This window comes from Oncorhynchus nerka, linkage group LG10 (genome assembly GCF_034236695.1).
Source record: "Oncorhynchus nerka isolate Pitt River linkage group LG10, Oner_Uvic_2.0, whole genome shotgun sequence".
Classification (NCBI taxonomy): Eukaryota; Metazoa; Chordata; class Actinopteri; order Salmoniformes; family Salmonidae; genus Oncorhynchus; species Oncorhynchus nerka.
In genome coordinates this window covers 92,224,927-92,247,522 of record NC_088405.1, presented here as the reverse complement: position 1 = coordinate 92,247,522, position 22,596 = coordinate 92,224,927, and the positions used below count along the sequence as shown (strand labels likewise).

At 47.8% G+C, this 22,596-nt stretch overlaps 1 protein-coding gene across 1 annotated transcript in view; it reads left to right on the top strand.

Moving 5' to 3' along the window:
• The window catches only part of LOC115125502 (teneurin-2-like), a 486,685-nt gene that overhangs the window by 211,754 nt on the left and 252,335 nt on the right, over positions 1-22,596 (top strand). The gene's annotated exons all lie outside the window — the stretch shown is intronic.

Here is a 22,596-nt window from a genome sequence, read left to right as displayed (position 1 = left end):
ACACACACACACATACACAGACATACACACACAGACACACACAGACACACACACATACACACACAGACATACACACACAGACATACACACACATACACAGACACACACAGACACACACAGACACACACATACACACACACACAGACAGACACACACAGACAGACAGACAGACACACACACAGACAGTGTCAGGCTGCTAAGGGCTGTTGCAGGCTGCTAAGAGTCTCCTCAGCCTGCTCGCCTTACCCCCTCTAGCCTCTCTGCTAGCTTCTGGCAATCTGTTAATCACTCTCAAATACCACAGGTGGAGTTCAAACTGAGAAGGAATGCCTTACATTTAGTCTTGTGCGATTTTTCAGCGTTCATTCATATTCCACAAGGGGCTGAGATTTTACATTTCTCTGCTCATACAAGTGTGAATCTGTGTTTTTAGCATAGATATTGAGAAAAGGGCCTCCAACCCCTTTTCACATGTCTACATCAGAGGAACTGTTTGATGAGCCCGGGGCGGAGAACAGCTCTTGGAAAAATCCACCAATGGACCGCCATCAATATCCACAATGTGCCTGGAGAGGGAATCAATGGATGGAGGATCGGCCGGCCGCTTTCAATTTGACTATCCACACTGTTCTCCAAAATGAATCCGTTAGCCTGGCTCAGCCAGGTCCCCACCCAGCTACGGGAGGGACGGAGGGGCCACTGGTGTTATCCTTAGAACCTGTCCTCTCTTAGGCCATGTGCTTGTGTCATCCCAGTGACTACAACCCCCAGGGGAAGATGGAATAACAAAGTTAAATGGAGGTGTATCCATTGCTCTGTTTGAGTGTGGTTTCCCCTTAGAGACGGGTGTTAAGGCTGACCGCTGGCCTGGAGTTGAGAGTTGGTTCATCAGACAGGTTTCAGTTTCAAACAGATCAATGGAGAGGGAGCTGTGAGGATATGATCGCTCCACTCATTAGGTGTGTATGGTAACTATCATCCCATCATTAGGTGTGTATGGTAACTATCATCCCATCATTAGGTGTGTATGGTAACTATCATCCCATCATTAGGTGTGTATGGTAACTATCGTCCCATCATTAGGTGTGTATGGTAACTATCGTCCCATCATTAGGTGTGTATGGTAACTATCGTCCCATCATTAGGTGTGTATGGTAACTATCATCCCATCATTAGGTGTGTATGGTAACTATCGTCCCATCATTAGGTGTGTATGGTAACTATCGGCCCATCATTAGGTGTGTATGGTAACTATCGTCCCATCATTAGGTGTGTATGGTAACTATCGTCCCATCATTAGGTGTGTATGGTAACTATCGTCCCATCATTAGGTGTGTATGGTAACTATCGTCCCATCATTAGGTGTGTATGGTAACTATCATCCCATCATTAGGTGTGTATGGTAACTATCATCCCATCATTAGGTGTGTATGGTAACTATCGTCCCATCATTAGGTGTGTATGGTAACTATCATCCCATCATTAGGTGTGTATGGTAACTATCGTCCCATCATTAGGTGTGTATGGTAACTATCGTCCCATCATTAGGTGTGTATGGTAACTATCGTCCCACTCATTAGGTGTGTATGGTAACTATCATCCCATCATTAGGTGTGTATGGTAACTATCGTCCCATCATTAGGTGTGTATGGTAACTATCGTCCCACTCATTAGGTGTGTATGGTAACTATCGTCCCACTCATTAGGTGTGTATGGTAACTATCGCTCCACGGTCTACAGAACACACACTGTCCGTCAGCTTTCCTTTCCACAAAACAGCAAGGGTACAGTAGGTGGAAAAGGTACAATGAACTAAGTCACAGTACCCATCGATCAGTACTGTACTTTAATGTGTCTATATCGGTGTTTACATTGTTTTGTTGTTAGTCAGTCTGTCTGTGCCCTTGTCTGTCAGACTCGAGGGAAGCGAAATATTGCAGCATCTACCTCCAGTTGGCCATTAGTCAGCCTATAAACGGTTTGAATGAGTCACTACCACCCACCTCATTGTGCTCCAGTGTAGCTGTCAACCACTCTCAGTGCTCCAGTGTAGCTGTCAACCACTCTCAGTGCTCCAGTGTAGCTGTCAACCACTCTCAGTGCTCCAGTGTAGCTGTCAACCATCAGTGCTCCAGTGTAGCTGTCAACCATCAGTGCTCCAGTGTAGCTGTCAACCATCAGTGATCCAGTGTAGCTGTCAACCACTCTCAGTGCTCCAGTGTAGCTGTCAACCACTCTCAGTGCTCCAGTGTAGCTGTCAACCATCAGTGATCCAGTGTAGCTGTCAACCATCAGTGCTCCAGTGTAGCTGTCAACCATCAGTGATCCAGTGTAGCTGTCAACCACTCTCAGTGCTCCAGTGTAGCTGTCAACCACTCTCAGTGCTCCAGTGTAGCTGTCAACCATCAGTGATCCAGTGTAGCTGTCAACCACTCTCAGTACTCCAGTGTAGCTGTCAACCATCAGTGCTCCAGTGTAGCTGTCAACCACTCTCAGTACTCCAGTGTAGCTGTCAACCATCAGTGATCCAGTGTAGCTGTCAACCACTCTCAGTGCTCCAGTGTAGCTGTCAACCATCAGTGATCCAGTGGAGCTGTCAACCATCAGTGCTCCAGTGTAGCTGTCAACCACTCTCAGTACTCCAGTGTAGCTGTCAACCATCAGTGATCCAGTGTAGCTGTCAACCACTCTCAGTACTCCAGTGTAGCTGTCAACCATCAGTGCTCCAGTGTAGCTGTCAACCATCAGTGATCCAGTGTAGCTGTCAACCATCAGTGATCCAGTGTAGCTGTCAACCATCAGTGATCCAGTGTAGCTGTCAACCACTCTCAGTGCTCCACTGTAGCTGTCAACCACTCTCAGTGATCCAGTATAGCTGTCAACCACTCTCAGTACTCCAGTGTAGCTGTCAACCACTCTCAGTACTCCACTGTAGCTGTCAACCACTCTCAGTGATCCAGTGTAGCTGTCAACCATCAGTGATCCAGTGTAGCTGTCAACCTCTCTCAGTGCTCCAGTGTAGCTGTCAACCTCTCTCAGTGCTCCAGTGCAGCTGTCAACCATCAGTGATCCAGTGTAGCTGTCAACCATCAGTGATCCAGTGCAGCTGTCAACCATCAGTGCTCCAGTGTAGCTGTCAACCACTCTCAGTGCTCCAGTGTAGCTGTCAACCATCAGTGATCCAGTGTAGCTGTCAACCACTCTCAGTGCTCCAGTGTAGCTGTCAACCATCAGTGCTCCAGTGTAGCTGTCAACCACTCTCAGTGCTCCAGTGTAGCTGTCAACCATCAGTGATCCAGTGTCAGCTGTCAACCACTCTCAGTACTCCAGTGTAGCTGTCAACCACTCTCAGTGATCCAGTATAGCTGTCAACCACTCTCAGTACTCCAGTGTAGCTGTCAACCACTCTCAGTACTCCACTGTAGCTGTCAACCACTCTCAGTGATCCAGTATAGCTGTCAACCACTCTCAGTACTCCAGTGTAGCTGTCAACCACTCTCACTACTCCACTGTAGCTGTCAACCATCAGTGATCCAGTGTAGCTGTCAACCACTCAGTGCTCCAGTGTAGCTGTCAACCATCAGTGATCCAGTGTAGCTGTCAACCACTCTGTGCTCCAGTGTAGCTGTCAACCATCAGTGATCCAGTGTAGCTGTCAACCATCAGTGATCCAGTGTAGCTGTCAACCATCAGTGATCCAGTGCAGCTGTCAACCATCAGTGATCCAGTGTAGCTGTCAACCACTCTCAGTGCTCCAGTGTAGCTGTCAACCATCAGTGATCCAGTGTAGCTGTCAACCACTCTCAGTGCTCCAGTGTAGCTGTCAACCACTCTCAGTGCTCCAGTGTAGCTGTCAACCATCAGTGCTCCAGTGTAGCTGTCAACCATCAGTGATCCAGTGTAGCTGTCAACCATCAGTGCTCCAGTGTAGCTGTCAACCATCAGTGATCCAGTGTAGCTGTCAACCACTCTCAGTACTCCAATGCAGCTGTCAACCAGCAGTGCTCCAGTGTAGCTGTCAACCATCAGTGATCCAGTGTAGCTGTCAACCATCAGTGCTCCAGTGTAGCTGTCAACCATCAGTGATCCAGTGTAGCTGTCAACCACTCTCAGTACTCCAATGCAGCTGTCAACCATCAGTGCTCCAGTGTAGCTGTCAACCATCAGTGATCCAGTGTAGCTGTCAACCATCAGTGCCCCAGTGTAGCTGTCAACCATCAGTGCCCCAGTATAGCTGTCAACCATCAGTGATCCAGTGTAGCTGTCAACCATCAGTGCTCCAGTGTAGCTGTCAACCATCAGTGCTCCAGTGTAGCTGTCAACCACTCTCAGTGCTCCAGTGTAGCTGTCAACCACTCTCAGTGCTCCAGTGTAGCTGTCAACCACTCTCAGTGCTCCAGTGTAGCTGTCAACCACTCTCAGTGCTCCAGTGTAGCTGTCAACCACTCTCAGTGCTCCAGTGTAGCTGTCAACCATCAGTGATCCAGTGTAGCTGTCAACCATCAGTGATCCAGTGTAGCTGTCAACCATCAGTGCTCCAGTGTAGCTGTCAACCACTCTCAGTGCTCCAGTGTAGCTGTCAACTCTCAGTGCTCCAGTGTAGCTGTCAACCACTCTCAGTGCTCCAGTGCAGCTGTCAACCTCTCTCAGTGCTCCAGTGCAGCTGTCAACCACTCTCAGTGCTCCAGTGTAGCTGTCAACCATCAGTGAACCAGTGTAGCTGTCAACCATCAGTGATCCAGTGTAGCTGTCAACCACTCTCAGTGCTCCAGTGTAGCTGTCAACCATCAGTGAACCAGTGTAGCTGTCAACCACGCTCAGTGCTCCAGTGTAGCTGTCAACCACGCTCAGTGCTCCAGTGTAGCTGTCAACCACGCTCAGTGCTCCAGTGTAGCTGTCAACCACGCTCAGTGCTCCAGTGTAGCTGTCAACCATCAGTGCTCCAGTGTAGCTGTCAACCATCAGTGCTCCAGTGTAGCTGTCAACCATCAGTGATCCAGTGTAGCTGTCAACCATCAGTGATCCAGTGTAGCTGTCAACCACTCTCAGTGCTCCAGTGTAGCTGTCAACCATCAGTGAACCAGTGTAGCTGTCAACCATCAGTGCTCCAGTGTAGCTGTCAACCATCAGTGCTCCAGTGTAGCTGTCAACCACTCAGTGCTCCAGTGTAGCTGTCAACCATCAGTGCTCCAGTGTAGCTGTCAACCATCAGTGAACCAGTGTAGCTGTCAACCATCAGTGATCCAGTGTAGCTGTCAACCACTCTCAGTGCTCCAGTGTAGCTGTCAACCATCAGTGAACCAGTGTAGCTGTCAACCATCAGTGATCCAGTGTAGCTGTCAACCATCAGTGCTCCGGTATTTATATTTAGTATCATAGGTACCTGTCTACATCAGGTGTGAGTGTGTTTTATCTGGTATCGTAGGTACCTATCTACATCAGGTGTGAGTGGGTTTTATCTGGTATCGTAGGTACCTATCTACATCAGGTGTGAGTGGGTTTTATCTGGTATCGTAGGTACCTATCTACATCAGGTGTGAGTGGGTTTTATCTGGTATCATAGGTATCTATCTACATCAGGTGTGAGTGTGTTTTATCTGGTATCATAGGTACCTATCTACATCAGGTGTGAGTGGGTTTTATCTGGTATCATAGGTATCTATCTACATCAGGTGTGAGTGTGTTTTATCTGGTATCATAGGTACCTATCTACATCAGGTGTGAGTGTGTTTTATCTGGTATCATAGGTACCTATCTACATCAGGTGTGAGTGGGTTTTATCTGGTATCATAGGTACCTATCTACATCAGGTGTGAGTGGGTTTTATCTGGTATCATAGGTACCTATCTACATCAGGTGTGAGTGGGTTTTATCTGGTATCATAGGTACCTATCTACATCAGGTGTGAGTGGGTTTTGGGACCGTGCTTTGACAGGTGGCCTATAAGAAGAAATAGCTGCTGACATTTTCAGAAGTGCTTTATGTAACGGCATCAGCCGTGGCACTGATTCAAGTCGGTCTGTGCTCCCTTGAGGACTGAGCCTGAGCAGGTCTTCTCGTTTGACGTCACCCCCCCTACACTCTTATTTTACACCTCTCTAAACTGATACAGGGTGCCTGACAAAAAAAAATGGCCGTCTTCATTAGCTATCTATCTTTGACTGTTTGATTGGTGCAGTGTAATGGAGGCCCCTAATAACAGTGTTTGTGCACTGTGCTGTGGGAGATGATGAGGCAGCGCTGCTTCTCCACTGCCCATCTTTCAGAGTGATTCTCTCATATCGGCCCCGTGATGTATGGCTTGATTTCCGTCTGAGACATGGGGGGGGCATGTTTCCATGCCAACAGGTCTCCAGCTCCAATTACAGAGACGTTATGAGATTGTTTTAATTACAGTTCAACCCTCTGCTCAGCTCGATTCCCTATATTTTGTTAAACGTGTGTGTGCCGGTGTAAAGCGTTGTGCATGGATGGTGAGATTTACGTAGATAACACTGGGTTGCAGGGGCTGGTGTGTTAAGTCTCAAAGGTAATAATAATATTATATGAACGTTTGAACATCTTGGTCATGTTCTGTTATTATCTCCACCTGGCACAGCCAGAAGGGGACTGGCCACCCCTCAGAGCCTGGTTCCTTTCTAGGTTTCAACCTAGGTTCCTGCCTTTCTAGGGAGTTTTTCCTAGCCACCGTGCTTCTACAGTCGTGACCAAAAGCTTTGAGAATGACACAAATATTAATTTTCACAAAGTCTGCTGCCTCAGTTTGTATGATGGCAATTTGCATATACTCCAGAATGTTATGAAGAGTGATCAGATGAATTGCAATTAATCGCAAAGTCCCTCTTTGCCATGCAAATTAACTGAATCATCCCAAAAAAACATTTCCACTGAATTTCAGCCCTGCCACAAAAGGACCAGCTGACATCATGTCAGTGATTTTCTCGTTAACACAGGTGTGAGTGTTGACGAGGAGAAGGCTGCAGATAACTCTGTCATGCTGATTGAGTTCGAATAACAGACTGGAAGCTTAAAAATGAGGGTGGTGCTTGGAATCATTGTTCTTCCTCTGTCAAACATGGTTACCTGCAAGGAAACACATGCCGTCATCATTGCTTTGCACAAAAAGGGCTTCACAGGCAAGGATATTGCTGCCTTTGTGACATCGGCTGTTGTAAAAAGGGCTTTATAAATACATTTGATTGATTGATAATAACACAGAGAGAGAACTGGATATTTTACAAGCATTAGAGACACTGTTCTTTCAAGCCCAGTGTCTGGGACCTTTCAGAGCCTGTTTCATGGGCCACTCTGCACCTGCCAACCCACAGCCAATCCCCTGCCCCCTGCCCCCTGTCCCCTGCCCCCTGCCCAGACTGAGAAACGACCGTACACAGGTGGCCCGCTCTCCTCTTTCTTCTGCCTCTGAAGTGGAGTTTAAGCTTCTATCCCTCAGGGGGCTGGATGACACAATCTCCATAATCTGCATTTGACACAAAGGCAAGGGCGTGATTGATTCCCCACACAGGTGTCGTGACGTGACAGAGAGAGGGGGGGTCTGGATAGCAGTCAGCCATTTGCCAAGCTGAACTGAGCACTTGGATCCTCGACCAGGATAGTCATAATACACACACTAATGGTCTGGGGTCTTCCCCGAGGGGAGCGCCACCCTGTCAGTTGTGGGCACCTCATGTTTTGTGCAAAAGGTTTGACAAGTGTTTTTTTTTTATTAAGAGAATATCTCTTGTATGCTCTCTTCTATGGCCTCTCTTAGAAGACAACAATTGGACTGTGGGCTCGGTGGAGAGAGTGAGGTAGGGAGAGAAAGGGAGAGATGGAACAAAAGAGGAGAATGGAGAGAGGGAAAGAGTTGGAGAGAGTGAGTAAGGGAGAGCGAGAGAGAGAGGGAAAGAGTTGGAGAGAGTAAGGGAGAGAGAGAGAGAGAGAGAGAGAGGGAAAGAGTTGGAGAGAGTGAGTAAGGGAGAGAGAGAGAGAGAGAGAGAGGGAAAGAGTTGGAGAGAGTGAGTAAGGGAGAGAGAGAGAGGGAAAGAGTTGGAGAGAGTGAGTAAGGGAGAGAGAGAGAGAGGGAAAGAGTTGGAGAGAGTGAGTAAGGGAGAGAGAGAGAGAGGGAAAGAGTTGGAGAGAGTGAGTAAGGGAGAGAGAGAGAGCGAGAGAGGGAAAGAGTTGGAAAGAGTGAGTAAGGGAGAGAGAGAGAGAGAGAGGAAAGAGTTGGAGAGAGTGAGTAAGGCAGAGAGAGAGAGAGAGAGAGGGAAAGAGTTGGAGAGAGTGAGTAAGGGAGAGAGAGAGAGAGGGGGAAAAAGTTGGAGAGAGTGAGTAAGGGAGAGAGAGCGAGAGAGGGAAAGAGTTGGAGAGAGTGAGTAAGGGAGAGAGGGAAAGAGTTGGAGAGAGTGAGTAAGGGAGAGAGAGCGAGAGAGGGAGAGAGAGAGAGAGGGAAAGAGTTGGAGAGAGGGGGGGAAAGAGTTGGAGAGAGTGAGTAAGGGAGAGAGAGCGAGAGAGGGAAAGAGTTGGAGAGAGTGAGTAAGGGAGAGAGAGAGAGGGAAGGAGAAAGTAAGGGAGTACGAAGGTATTGATCCTTCATGGCTGCATGAATGGGGTTTCATTACCATCGTTTGCCGCTCTGCTCCTAACCACTCTTGTGTGTGTGTGTGTGTGTGTGTGTGTGTGTGTGTAGGGGATATTAATTGCTTGCATCTGGCATGTTATGGACTGGATATGCCTGAGTGGGTGTTTGAACCGCATCTCTCTCTAACTCAGTGATTAGCATTGTGTGGAGGTAACGCTCCCCTTCCTCTACCAATATGTATCACAACATGGCAGTTTCCCTCTGATCAGGATCCAACCTGCTTAGCTTCAGCATCAGACATCAGAGCAAAGCAGGCAGGCAGGATGACAGGCAGGCAGGATGACAGGCAGGCAGGCCGGCAGGATGACAGGCAGGATGACAGGCAGGCAGGCAGGCAGGATGACAGGCAGGCAGGCAGGATGACAGGCAGGCAGGCAGGATGACAGGCAGGCAGGCAGGATGACAGGCAGGCAGGATGACAGGCAGACAGGCAGGCAGGCAGGATGACAGGCAGGCAGGATGACAGGCAGGCAGGCAGGATGACAGGCAGGATGACAGGCAGGCAGGATGACAGGCAGGATGACAGGCAGGCAGGATGACAGGCAGGCAGGCAGGATGACAGGCAGGCAGGCAGGCAGGATGACAGGCAGGCAGGATGACAGGCAGGCAGGATGACAGGCAGACAGGCAGGCAGGATGACAGGCAGGCAGGCAGGATGACAGGCAGGCAGGCAGGATGACAGGCAGGCAGGATGACAGGCAGGCAGGATGACAGGCAGACAGGCAGGCAGGCAGGATGACAGGCAGGCAGGATGACAGGCAGGCAGGCAGGATGACAGGCAGGATGACAGGCAGGCAGGCAGGATGACAGGCAGGATGACAGGCAGGATGACAGGCAGGCAGACAGGCAGGATGACAGGCAGGATGACAGGCAGGATGACAGGCAGGATGACAGGCAGGATGACAGGCAGGCAGGATGACAGGCAGGCAGGATGACAGGCAGGATGACAGGCAGGCAGGATGACAGGCAGGCAGGATGACAGGCAGGCAGGCAGGATGGCAGGCAGGCAGGATGGCAGGCAGGCAGGATGACAGGCAGGCAGGATGACAGGCAGGCAGGCAGGGCGATATAGCTGTAGGCTACATCAGCATCACTAGGCTACTTGTGGGACTGGGAGTATGAGAACAGCAAGTTTACCACACCGGAGGAAGCTGGAAATATTACTTTATTTATGTTATTCATTTCACATCCTGTGTGGCTCTGTTGGTAGAGCATGGTGCTAGCAACGCCAGGAATGTGGGTTTGATTCCCAACGTGGGCCAGTACAAAAATGAAGGCATATGCTACTTTAAATTGCTCTGGGTAAGAGTGTCTAGTGAAATTAATGTTTTTCTTATCTCAGGAGAGCATGGAGTAAATTGTTGGTTGCATCCTAGTAGAATGTGATAAATCAATAGGCAATTATATGCTATTTGCATCTTAGAGATAGTATGTGGCATGTAGAAAACCATCATTCTAATTGCTGCTAAGTTTTAGCTGATCTAATGAAAGGCCGATCTCAGCTCTTAATTGGAATTCATAGCCTGCACCTTTAGGTGTTGGTAATAAACACAGACTGAACTCACAATATAAGATCAGTGTTATTTTTCAGTTTTATTTTATAGCAGGAGTATCTAGGCTATTCGCTCGATAACGTGGAGCCCTGAGTGACATTTATAGCAGGCATGAGTGACACACCAGGTTTGCAGTACCTTATCATTCCTGGGTCTCCATTACTGCCAGGCCCAAAGGTCATCTCTCATAGCTATATGTACCTGAGAGGCTGCAATGCAATGTAATCACTCAATGATTTACACTGATCATAGGTGGCGTGGAGAATTTCTCGTCTCTTCCCATTTAAAAGTATATCTGAGGGACAACTAGCCCAGTTAATTGTAGGATGTCCAATCAAAAACTAATCTCTGTGAAATGTCAACGAAGCACTGAGCGTACTGCCATCTTTTTTATTTAATTCAGCTCGTGTTAATTTGTCTTTTTTGCGACCAGACGGAAAACAACTTTTCAGATGACCACCACAACGTAAATTCCTAAAACGTCGCTGCGCCGAAGCAGCACCACTCTGTCAAGAGCTCGGTGTTTGTTATCGGATATATTAGGTTACAAAATCTGACTTTTTCAATATAATGTTAAGGATATGTTAAAGACCCCACTGAAATATTCAGAACCTGATAAAACATATTTGTCTTGGTAAAAATGTATTTTGTAACATAAGGAAGTGAAATTTCATCACCAAAGCGTTTTGTGCCAAGAGTGGTGCAAAGCTGTCAAGGTGTGGCTACTTTGAATAATCTCAAGTATAAAATATAAACACTTTTTTGATTACTACATGATTCCATATGTGTTATTTCATAGTTTTTACATCTTCACTATTATTCTACAAAGTAGAAAATAAAGAAAAACCCTGGAATGAGCAGTTCAAATCAAATCAAATTTTATTTGTCACATACACATGGTTAGCAGATGTTAATGCGAGTGTAGCGAAATGCTTGTGCTTCTAGTTCCGACAATGCAGTGATAACCAACAAGTAATCTAACTAACAATTCCAAAACTACTGTCTTATACACAGTGTAAGGGGATAAGGAATATGTACATAGGATATATGAATGAGTGATGGTACAGAGCAGCATACAGTAGATGGTATCGAGTACAGTATATACATATGAGATGAGTATGTAGACAAAGTAAACAAAGTGGCATAGTTAAAGTGGCTAGTGACATAAGAATGCAGTCGATGATCTAGAGTACAGTATATACATATGCATATGAGATGAATAGTGTAGGGTAAGTAACATTATATAAGGTAGCATTGTTTAAAGTGGCTAGTGATATATTTACATCATTTCCCATCAATTCCCATTATTAAAGTGGCTGGAGTTGGGTCAGTGTCAATGACAGTGTGTTGGCAGCAGCCACTCAATGTTAGTGATTGCTGTTTAACAGTCTGATGGCCTTGAGATAGAAGCTGTTTTTCAGTCTCTCGGTCCCAGCTTTGATGCACCTGTACTGACCTCGCCTTCTGGATGATAGCGGGGTGAACAGGCAGTGGTTTGGGTGGTTGATGTCCTTGATGATCTTTATGGCCTTCCTGTAACATCGGGTGGTGTAGGTGTCCTGGAGGGCAGGTAGTTTGCCCCCGGTGATGCGTTGTGCAGACCTCACTACCCTCTGGAGAGCCTTACGGTTGAGGGCGGAGCAGTTGCCGTACCAGGCGGTGATACAGCCCGCCAGGATGCTCTCGATTGTGCATCTGTAGAAGTTTGTGAGTGCTTTTGGTGACAAGCCGAATTTCTTCAGCCTCCTGAGGTTGAAGAGGCGCTGCTGCGCTTCTTCACGACGCTGTCAGTGTGAGTGGACCAATTCAGTTTGTCTGTGATGTGTATGCCGAGGAACTTAAAACTTGCTACCCTCTCCATTACTGATCCATCGATGTGGATAGGGGGGTGTTCCCTCTGCTGTTTCCTGAAGTCCACAATCATCTCCTTAGTTTTGTTGACGTTGAGTGTGAGGTTATTTTCCTGACACCACACTCCGAGGGCCCTCACCTCCTCCCTGTAGGCCGTCTCGTCGTTGTTGGTAATCAAGCCTACCACTGTTGTGTCGTCCGCAAACTTGATGATTGAGTTGGAGGCGTGCATGGCCACGCAGTCGTGGGTGAACAGGGAGTACAGGAGAGGGCTCAGAACGCACCCTTGTGGGGCCCCCGTGTTGAGGATCAGCGGGGAGGAGATGTTGTTGCCTACCCTCACCACCTGTGGGCAGCCCGTCAGGAAGTCCAGTACCCAGTTGCACAGGGCGGGGTCGAGACCCAGGGTCTCGAGCTTGATGACGAGCTTGGAGGGTACTATGGTATTGAATGCCGAGCTGTAGTCGATGAACAGCATTCTCACATAGGTATTCCTCTTGTCCAGGTGGGTTAGGGCAGTGTGCAGTGTGGTTGAGATTGCATCGTCTGTGGACCTATTTGGGCGGTAAGCAAATTGGAGTGGGTCTAGGGTGTCAGGTAGGGTGGAGGTGATATGGTCCTTGACTAGTCTCTCAAAGCACTTCATGATGACGGAAGTGAGTGCTACGGGGCGGTAGTCGTTTAGCTCAGTTACCTTAGCTTTCTTGGGAACAGGAACAATGGTGGCCCTCTTGAAGCATGTGGGAACAGCAGACTGGTATAGGGATTGATTGAATATGTCCGTAAACACACCGGCCAGCTGGTCTGCGCATGCTCTGAGGGCGCGGCTGGGGATGCCGTCTGGGCCTGCAGCCTTGCGAGGGTTAACACGTTTAAATGTCTTACTCACCTCGGCTGCAGTGAAGGAGAGACTGCATGTTTTCGTTGCAGGCAGTGTCAGTGGCACTGTATTGTCCTCAAAGCGGGCAAAAAGTGATTTAGTCTGCCTGGGAGCAAGACATCCTGGTCCGTGACTGGGCTGGGTTTCTTCTTGTAGTCCGTGATTGACTGTAGACCCTGCCACATGCCTCTTGTGTCTGAGCCATTGAATTGAGATTCCACTTTGTCTCTGTACTGACGCTTAGCTTGTTTAATAGCCTTGCGGAGGGAATAGCTGCATTGTTTATATTCGGACATATTACCAGACACCTTGCCCTGATTAAAAGCAGTGGTTCGCGCTTTCAGTTTCACGCGAATGCTGCCATCAATCCACGGTTTCTGGTTTGGGAATGTTTTTATCGTTGCTATGGGAACGACATCTTCGACGCACGTTCTAATGAACTCGCACACCGAATCAGCGTATTCGTCAATATTTCCATCTGACGCAATACGAAACATGTCCCAGTCCACGTGATGGAAGCAGTCTTGGAGTGTGGAGTCAGCTTGGTCTGACCAGCGTTGGACAGACCTCAGCGTGGGAGCCTCTTGTTTAAGTTTCTGCCTGTAGGCAGGGATCAGCAAAATGGAGTCGTGGTCAGCTTTTCCGAAAGGGGGCGGGGCAGGGCCTTATATGCGTCGCGGAAGTTAGAGTAACAATGATCCAAGGTTTTACCACCCCTGGTTGCGCAATCGATATGCTGGTAAAATTTAGGGAGTCTTGTTTTCAGATTAGCTTTGTTAAAATCCCCAGCTACAATGAATGCAGCCTCCGGATAAATGGTTTCCAGTTTGCAAAGAGTTAAATAAAGTTCGTTCAGAGCCATCGATGTGTCTGCTTGGGGGATATATACGGCTGTGATTATAATCGAGGAGAATTCTCTTGGAAGATAATGCGGTCTACATTTGATTGTGAGGAATTCTAAATCAGGTGAACAGAAGGATTTGAGTTCCTGTATGTTTCCTTCATCACACCATGTCTCGTTAGTCATGAGGCATACGCCCCGCCACTCTTCTTACCAGAAAGATGTTTGTTTCTGTCGGCGCGATGCGTGGTGAAACCCGTTGGCTGCACCGCCTCGGATTGCGTCTTCCCAGTTAGCCATGTTTCTGTGAAGCAGAGAACGTTGCAGTCTCTGATGTCCCTCTGGAATGCTACTCTTGCTCGGATTTCGTCAACCTTGTTGTCAAGAGACTGGACATTGGCAAGAAGAATGCTGGGGAGTGCTGCGCGATGTGCCCTTTTTCGGAGTCTGACCAGAACACCGCCTCGTTTCCCTCTTTTTCGGAGTCGTTTCCTTGGGTCGCTGCATGCGATCCATTCCGTTGTCCTGTTTGTAAGGCAGAACACCGGATCCGCGTCGCGGAAAACATATTCTTGGTCGTACTGATGGTGAGTTGGCGCTGATCTTATATTCAGTAGTTCTTCTCGACTGTATGTAATGAAACCTAAGATGACCTGGGGTACTAATGTAAGAAATAACACGTAAAAAAACAAAAAACTGCATAGTTTCCTAGGAACGCGAAGCGAGGCGGCCATCTCAGTCGGCGCCGGAAGTCGAACAGTTGTGTCTAAACTTTTGACTGGTACTGTAGTTTCCATTGACCAATGGGGAGCCGTATTGTTTCAGCCACACCCAATCGCTCCTAGTTTGACTGGTACTGTAGTTTCCATTGACCAATGGGGAGCCGTATTGTTTCAGCCACACCCAATCGCTCCTAGTTTGACTGGTACTGTAGTTTCCATTGACCAATGGGGAGCCGTATTGTTTCAGCCACACCCAATCGCTCCTAGTTTGACTGGTACTGTAGTTTCCATTGAGCAATGGGGAGCCGTATTGTTTCAGCCACACCCAATCGCTCCTAGTTTGACTGGTACTGTAGTTTCCATTGACCAATGGGGAGCCGTATTGTTTCAGCCACACCCAATCGCTCCTAGTTTGACTGGTACTGTAGTTTCCATTGACCAATGGGGAGCCGTATTGTTTCAGCCACACCCAATCGCTCCTAGTTTGACTGGTACTGTAGTTTCCATTGAGCAATGGGGAGCCGTATTGTTTCAGCCACACCCAATCGCTCCTAGTTTGACTGGTACTGTAGTTTCCATTGACCAATGGGGAGCCGTATTGTTTCAGCCACACCCAATCGCTCCTAGTTTGACTGGTACTGTAGTTTCCATTGACCAATGGGGAGCCGTATTGTTTCAGCCACACCCAATCGCTCCTAGTTTGACTGGTACTGTAGTTTCCATTGAGCAATGGGGAGCCGTATTGTTTCAGCCACACCCAATCGCTCCTAGTTTGACTGGTACTGTAGTTTCCATTGAGCAATGGGGAGCCGTATTGTTTCAGCCACACCCAATCGCTCCTAGTTTGACTGGTACTGTAGTTTCCATTGACCAATGGGGAGCCGTATTGTTTCAGCCACACCCAATCGCTCCTAGTTTGACTGGTACTGTAGTTTCCATTGACCAATGGGGAGCAGTATTGTTTCAGCCACACCCAATCGCTCCTAGTTTGACTGGTACTGTAGTTTCCATTGAGCAATGGGGAGCCGTATTGTTTCAGCCACACCCAATCGCTCCTAGTTTGACTGGTACTGTAGTTTCCATTGACCAATGGGGAGCAGTATTGTTTCAGCCACACCCAATCGCTCCTAGTTTGACTGGTACTGTAGTTTCCATTGAGCAATGGGGAGCCGTATTGTTTCAGCCACACGCTCCTAGTTTGACTGGTACTGTAGTTTCCATTGACCAATGGGGAGCCGTATTGTTTCAGCCACACCCAATCGCTCCTAGTTTGACTGGTACTGTAGTTTCCATTGAGGAATGGAGAGCCGTATTGTTTCAGCCACACCCAATCGCTCCTAGTTTGACTGGTACTGTAGTTTCCATTGAGCAATGGGGAGCCGTATTGTTTCAGCCACACCCAATCGCTCCTAGTTTGACTGGTACTGTAGTTTCCATTGAGGAATGGGGAGCCGTATTGTTTCAGCCACACCCAATCGCTCCTAGTTTGACTGGTACTGTAGTTTCCATTGAGGAATGGGGAGCCGTATTGTTTCAGCCACACCCAATCGCTCCTAGTTTGACTGGTACTGTAGTTTCCATTGAGCAATGGGGAGCCGTATTGTTTCAGCCACACCCAATCGCTCCTAGTTTGACTGGTACTGTAGTTTCCATTGATCAATGGGGAGCCGTATTGTTTCAGCCACACCCAATCGCTCCTAGTTTGAGTGGTACATTCTGACGCCCCGGCCTCAGCGCTCCGAACACAGGCAGGCAAGAATCTCACAGACAGCCACAGCATGACAATGAGACTGGGTGGAGCAGCTCCATTCACAGACCAATCGTCTGCCGGTCGTCCCTCCGCCGCTGACCCACTTCCAGGAGGACATCCGTCTGTGCACCATGCTCAGCCCCGCGCTCCATGCACTGTGATAGGAACCCGAGATGGGATTCCAGTTGGCAGGAAGAGTTAAACACACAGTAAAACTGCACATACCAGGTAGTACAGTGGTAGTATTAGAGTAGGCCAGGTAGAATAGTGATAGTATTAAAGTAGGCCAGGGAGTATAGTGACAGTATTAGAGTAGGACAGGTAGTATAGTGGTAGTATTAGATTAGGCCAGGTAGTATAGTGGTAGTATTAGAGTAGGCCAGGTAGAATAGTGATAGTATTAAATTAGGCCAGGTAGAATAGTGATAGTATTAGTAGGCCAGGTAGTATAGTGGTAGCATTAGATTAGGCCAGGGAGTATAGTGGTAGTATTAGAGTAGGCCAGGGAGTATAGTGACAGTATTAGAGTAGGCCAGGGAGTATAGTGACAGTATTAGAGTAGGCCAGGTAGTATAGTGGTAGTATTAGATTAGGCCAGGGAGTATAGTGGTAGTATTAGATTAGGCCAGGGAGTATAGTGGTAGTATTAGATTAGGCCAGGGAGTATAGTGGTAGTATTAGATTAGGCCAGGGAGTATAGTGACAGTATTAGAGTAGGCCAGGTAAGTATAGTGGTAGTATTAAATTAGGCCAGGTAGAATAGTGATCGTATTAGTATGCCAGGTAGTATAGTGGTAGCATTAGATTAGGCCAGGTATTACAGTGGTAGTATTAAATTAGGTCAGGTATTATAGTGGTAGTATTAGATTAGGCCGGGTATTATAGTGGTAGTATTAAATTAAACCAAGAAGTATAGTGGTAGTATTAAATTAGGCCAGGTATTATAGTGGTAGTATTAGATTAGGCCAGGTAGTACAGTTGTAGTATTAGAGTAGGCCAGGTAGTATAGCTGTAGTATTAGAGTAGGTCAGGTAGTATAGTTGTAGTATTAGAGTAGGCCATGTAGTATAGTGGTAGTATTAGAGTAGGCCAGGTAGTATAGTTGTAGTATTAGTAGCCCAGGTAGTAGAGCCAGCAAATTAGAGTAGGTCAGGTAGTATTGTGGTAGTATTAGAGTAGGCCATGTAGTGTAGCGGTAGTATTAGTAGGCCAGGTAGTATAGCCAGAATATTACAGTAGGCTAGGTAGTATAGTGGTAGTATTAGTAGGCCAGGTTGTATAGACGGCAAATTAGAGTAGGCCAGGTATTATAGTGGTTGTATTAAATTAGCCCAGGTATTATAGTGGTCATTTTAGATTAGGCCAGGTATTATAGCAGGAGTATTAGATTAGCCCAGGTTGTATAGCAGGAGATTAGGCCAGGTAATATTAGAGTATGCCAGGTAGTATAGCAGGAGTATTATATTAGCCCAGGTAGTATAGCAGGAGTATTAGATTAGGCCAGGTAGTATAGCAGGAGTATTAGATTAGGCCAGGTAGTATATCAGGAGTATTAGATTAGGACAGGTAGTATAGCAGGAGTATTAGATTAGCCCAGGTAGGATAGCAGGAATATTAGATTAGGCCAGATAGTATAGAAGGCGTATTAAATTAGGCCAGGCAATTTAGCAGGAGTATTAGATTAGGCCACATAGTATAGCAGGAGTATTAGATTAGCCCATGTTGTATAGCAGGAGTATTAGATTAGACCAGGTAGTATTAGAGTAGCCCAGATAGTATTCGAGTAGCCCATGTAGTATAGAAGGAGCATTAGAGTAGGCCAGGTAGTATAGCAGGAGTATTAGATTAGCCCAGGTAGTATAGCAGGAGTATTAGATTAGCCCAGGTAGTATAGCAGGAATATTAGATTAGACCAGGTAGTATTAGAGTAGCCCAGGTAGTATTCGAGTAGCCCATGTAGTATAGAAGGAGTATTAGAGTAGGCCAGGTAGTATAGCAGGAGTATTATATTGGCCCAGGTAGTATAGCAGGAGTATTAGAGTAGGCCAGGTAGTATAGCAGGACTATTAGATTAGGCCAGGTATTATAACATGAGTTTTAGATTAGGCCAGGTAGTATAGCAGGAGTATTAGATTAGACCAGGTAGTATAGCAGGAGTATTAGAGTAGGCCAGGTAGTATAGCATGAGTATTAGATTAGGCCAGGTAGTATAGCAGGAGTATTAGATTAGGCCAGGTAGTATAACAGGAGTATTAGATTATGCCAGGTAGTGTAGCAGGAGTATTAGATTAGGTCAGGTAGTATAGCAGGAGTATTAGATTAGGTCAGGTAGTATTGCAGGAGTATTATATTAGCCCAAGTAGTATAGCAGGAGTATTAGATTAGGCCAGGTAGTATTGCAGGAGTATTAGATTAGCCCAGGTAGTATAGCAGGAGTATTAGATCAGGCCAGGTAGTATAGCAGGAGTATTAGATTATCCCAGGTAGTATAGCAGGAGTATTAGATTAGGCCAGGTAGTATAGCAGGAGTAGTATATTGGCCCAGGTAGTATAGCAGGAGTATTAGATTAGGCCAGGTAGTATAGCAGGAGTATTAGAGTAGGCCAGGTAGTATAGCAGGAGTATTAGATTAGACCAGGTAGTATAGCAGGAGTATTAGAGTAGGCCAGGTAGTATATAGTATAGTATAGAATAAGGCTGTAATGTAACAAAATGTGGGGGAAAAATCAAGGAGTCTGAATACTTTCCAAATGCACTGTAGACTGTTACCACTGAGGTGGTGTGTCCTAGTAGGACGTCCACTGTGTGCAGCTCACCCTGCACTATCAGCTCAAATATAAATAACATGAGCATGTCTGCTTCTGATAAGCTTCCCAGTAAAGAAAAGAAATAAAAACAAGCTGCCCCCTCATGAAAAACTTCAAACTGTAACCAGTGCCTGCAACCTGGTTCAGGTTATCAGTTAGCCTACCAGGGTAGTTACAAACAGCACAGGAATAAAGTCATCATGTATTGATCACATCTTTACTAATGCTGCAGACATTTGCCTTAAAGCTGTATCCAAATCCATCGGCTGTTGTGATCACAATATAGGAGCCATGTAGCCATATAGTGCCATATAGTGAATAGGAGGTCATTACAAGAGGTTTTGTAGTGATTCCTGTGTTGATGATGTATGGAATATTTGCTGGTCTGTGGTGTGTAATGAGGAGCAACCAGATGCTGCACTTGGCTCATTTATGAAATTGCTTATTCCAGTTACTAATAAGCATGCAACCATTAAGAAAATGATTGTAAAAACTGTTAAATCCCCTTGGATTGATGAGGAATTTATAAATGGTATGGTTGAGAGGCTCATTCATCACAAAACCCACTGATATCGCTAACTAATTTAATTATTGTTTTCATTGGCAAGATTAGCAAATTTAGGCATGACATGCCAGCAACAAATTCCGACCCTGCACATCCAAGTATAACTGATCAAATTACGAAGACAAGCGTTGCAATTTTGAATTCCTTAAAGTGAGTGTGGAAGTCTGACAACTTAGATGGAAAATGACTGAGGATAATAGCGGACAATGTTGCCGCTCCTATTTGCCATGTCTTCAATCTAAGCCTACTAGAAAGTGTCTGCCCCCTGGCCTTTGGGGAAGCAAAAGTCATTACGCGACCCAAGAATAGAAAGACCCCCTTTACTAGCTAAATTAGCTGACCAATCAGCCTGTTACCAACCCTTATAACATTTTTGGGGAAAAAATGGTGTTTGATCAGATGCAATGCTTTTTTACAGTAAACAAATTGACAACAGACTTTCAGCACGCTTATACAATTGGTTACTCAATTAAAGGTTCAGAGCTTATGCTGCGACCGTTTGTGGTAGATGGTTGCATTCTGTCATTGCACCAGACTACCACAAGGGGGAATTAGAACGCTGATCTATCAGTAGTCTAAACTGTGGCAAAATTGACTATCTTTTCGGAAATTAATGGTGGTGTGAATGTTTCAGTCCAAGAGTTTCTATTGTCTGGCACTAGTCCCGCATCAGGCAACAACAACAAAAATGTGTTGGCTGGTGGTCCCGGAGAACTTGGGTAAATACAATGTCGCAATTACACTTGACATGTGGACTGACGATTTTCCAAAAATAGGCACGGGTGGGCTTTTGGTTTCTCTCCCTCCAAAAACAGAAAGAAATTATTCTAAATAACTAACTGGCTTTATTTAGCACAGTGTGGAAGAGTCAAATAAGCATGTACCAACATCCTTTCTGATAGTCTTTAATAAAGAAACGTTTTGACCTGTTATAATGTTGTGTGTGTTAAATGATTTGTGACATTGTGGTTACAATGAAGAATGTTAACGAAATAAATCAAATAAATCCTATTCATAATAAATAGTCAAATGCATGTTGCAAGCTTGTCATCTTTTCTTATTATTTGTAAGATTTTATTTTATGTTTTTAGACCATACAAAACATACACATACAAATGACAACTACATCACACCTGCCAAGACCCACATGCACACACCCCCATCTCCAGACCCACCTGCTCACACCCCCATCTCCAGACCCACCTGCTCACACCCCCATCTCCAGACCCACCTGCTCACACCCCATCTCCAGACCCACCTGCTCACATCTCCAGACCCACCTCTCACCCCCCATCTCCAGACCCACCTGCTCACACCCCCATCTCCAGACCCACCTGCTCACACCCCCATCTCCAGACCCACCTGCTCACACCCCCATCTCCAGACCCACCTGCTCACACCCCCATCTCCAGACCCACCTGCTCACACCCCCATCTCCAGACCCACCTGCTCACACCCCCATCTCCAGACCCACCTGCTCACACCCCCATCTCCAGACCCACCTGCTCACACCCCCATCTCCAGACCCACCTGCTCACACCCCCATCTCCAGACCCACCTGCTCACACCCCCATCTCCAGACCCACATGCTCACACCCCATCTCCAGACCCACCTGCTCACACCCCCATCTCCAGACCCACCTGCTCACACCCCATCTCCAGACCCACCTGCTCACACCCCCATCTCCAGACCCACCTGCTCACACCCCCATCTCCAGACCCACCTGCTCACACCCCCATCTCCAGACCCACCTGCTCACACCCCCATCTCCAGACCCACCTGCTCACACCCCCATCTCCAGACCCACCTGCTCACACCCCCATCTCCAGACCCACCTGCTCACACCCCCATCTCCAGACCCACCTGCTCACACCCCCATCTCCAGACCCACCTGCTCACACCCCATCTCCAGACCCACCTGCCACACCCCATCTCCAGACCCACCTGCTCACACCCCCATCTCCAGACCCACCTGCTCACACCCCCATCTCCAGACCCACCTGCTCACACCCCCATCTCCAGACCCACCTGCTCACACCCCCATCTCCAGACCCACCTGCTCACACCCCCATCTCCAGACCCACCTGCTCACAACCCCATCTCCAGACCCACCTGCTCACACCCCCATCTCCAGACCCACCTGCTCACACCCCCATCTCCAGACCCACCTGCTCACACCCCCATCTCCAGAACCACCTGCTCACACCCACCTGCTCACACCCCCATCTCCAGACCCACATGCTCACACCCCCATCTCCAGACCCACCTGCTCACACCCCCATCTCCAGACCCACCTGTTCACACCCCCATCTCCAGACCCACCTGCTCACACCCCCATCTCCAGACCCACATGCTCACACCCCCATCTCCAGACCCACATGCTCACACCCCCATCTCCAGACTCACCTGCTCACACCCCCATCTCCAGACCCACCTGCTCACACCCCATCTCCAGACCCACCTGCTCACACCCCCATCTCCAGACCCACCTGCTCACACCCCCATCTCCAGACCCACCTGCTCACACCCCATCTCCAGACCCACCTGCTCACACCCCCATCTCCAGACCCACCTGCTCACACCCCCATCTCCAGAACCACCTGCTCACACCCCCATCTCCAGACCCACCTGCTCACACCCCCATCTCCAGACCCACATGCTCACACCCCCATCTCCAGACCCACCTGCTCACACCCCCATCTCCAGACCCACCTGTTCACACCCCCATCTCCAGACCCACCTGCTCACACCCCCATCTCCAGACCCACATGCTCACACCCCCATCTCCAGACCCACCTGCTCACACCCCCATCTCCAGACCCACCTGCTCACACCCCCATCTCTAGACCCACCTGCTCACACCCCCATCTCCAGACCCACCTGCTCACACCCCCATCTCCAGACCCACCTGCTCACACCCCCATCTCCAGACCCACCTGCTCACACCCCCATCTCCAGAACCACCTGCTCACACCCCCATCTCCA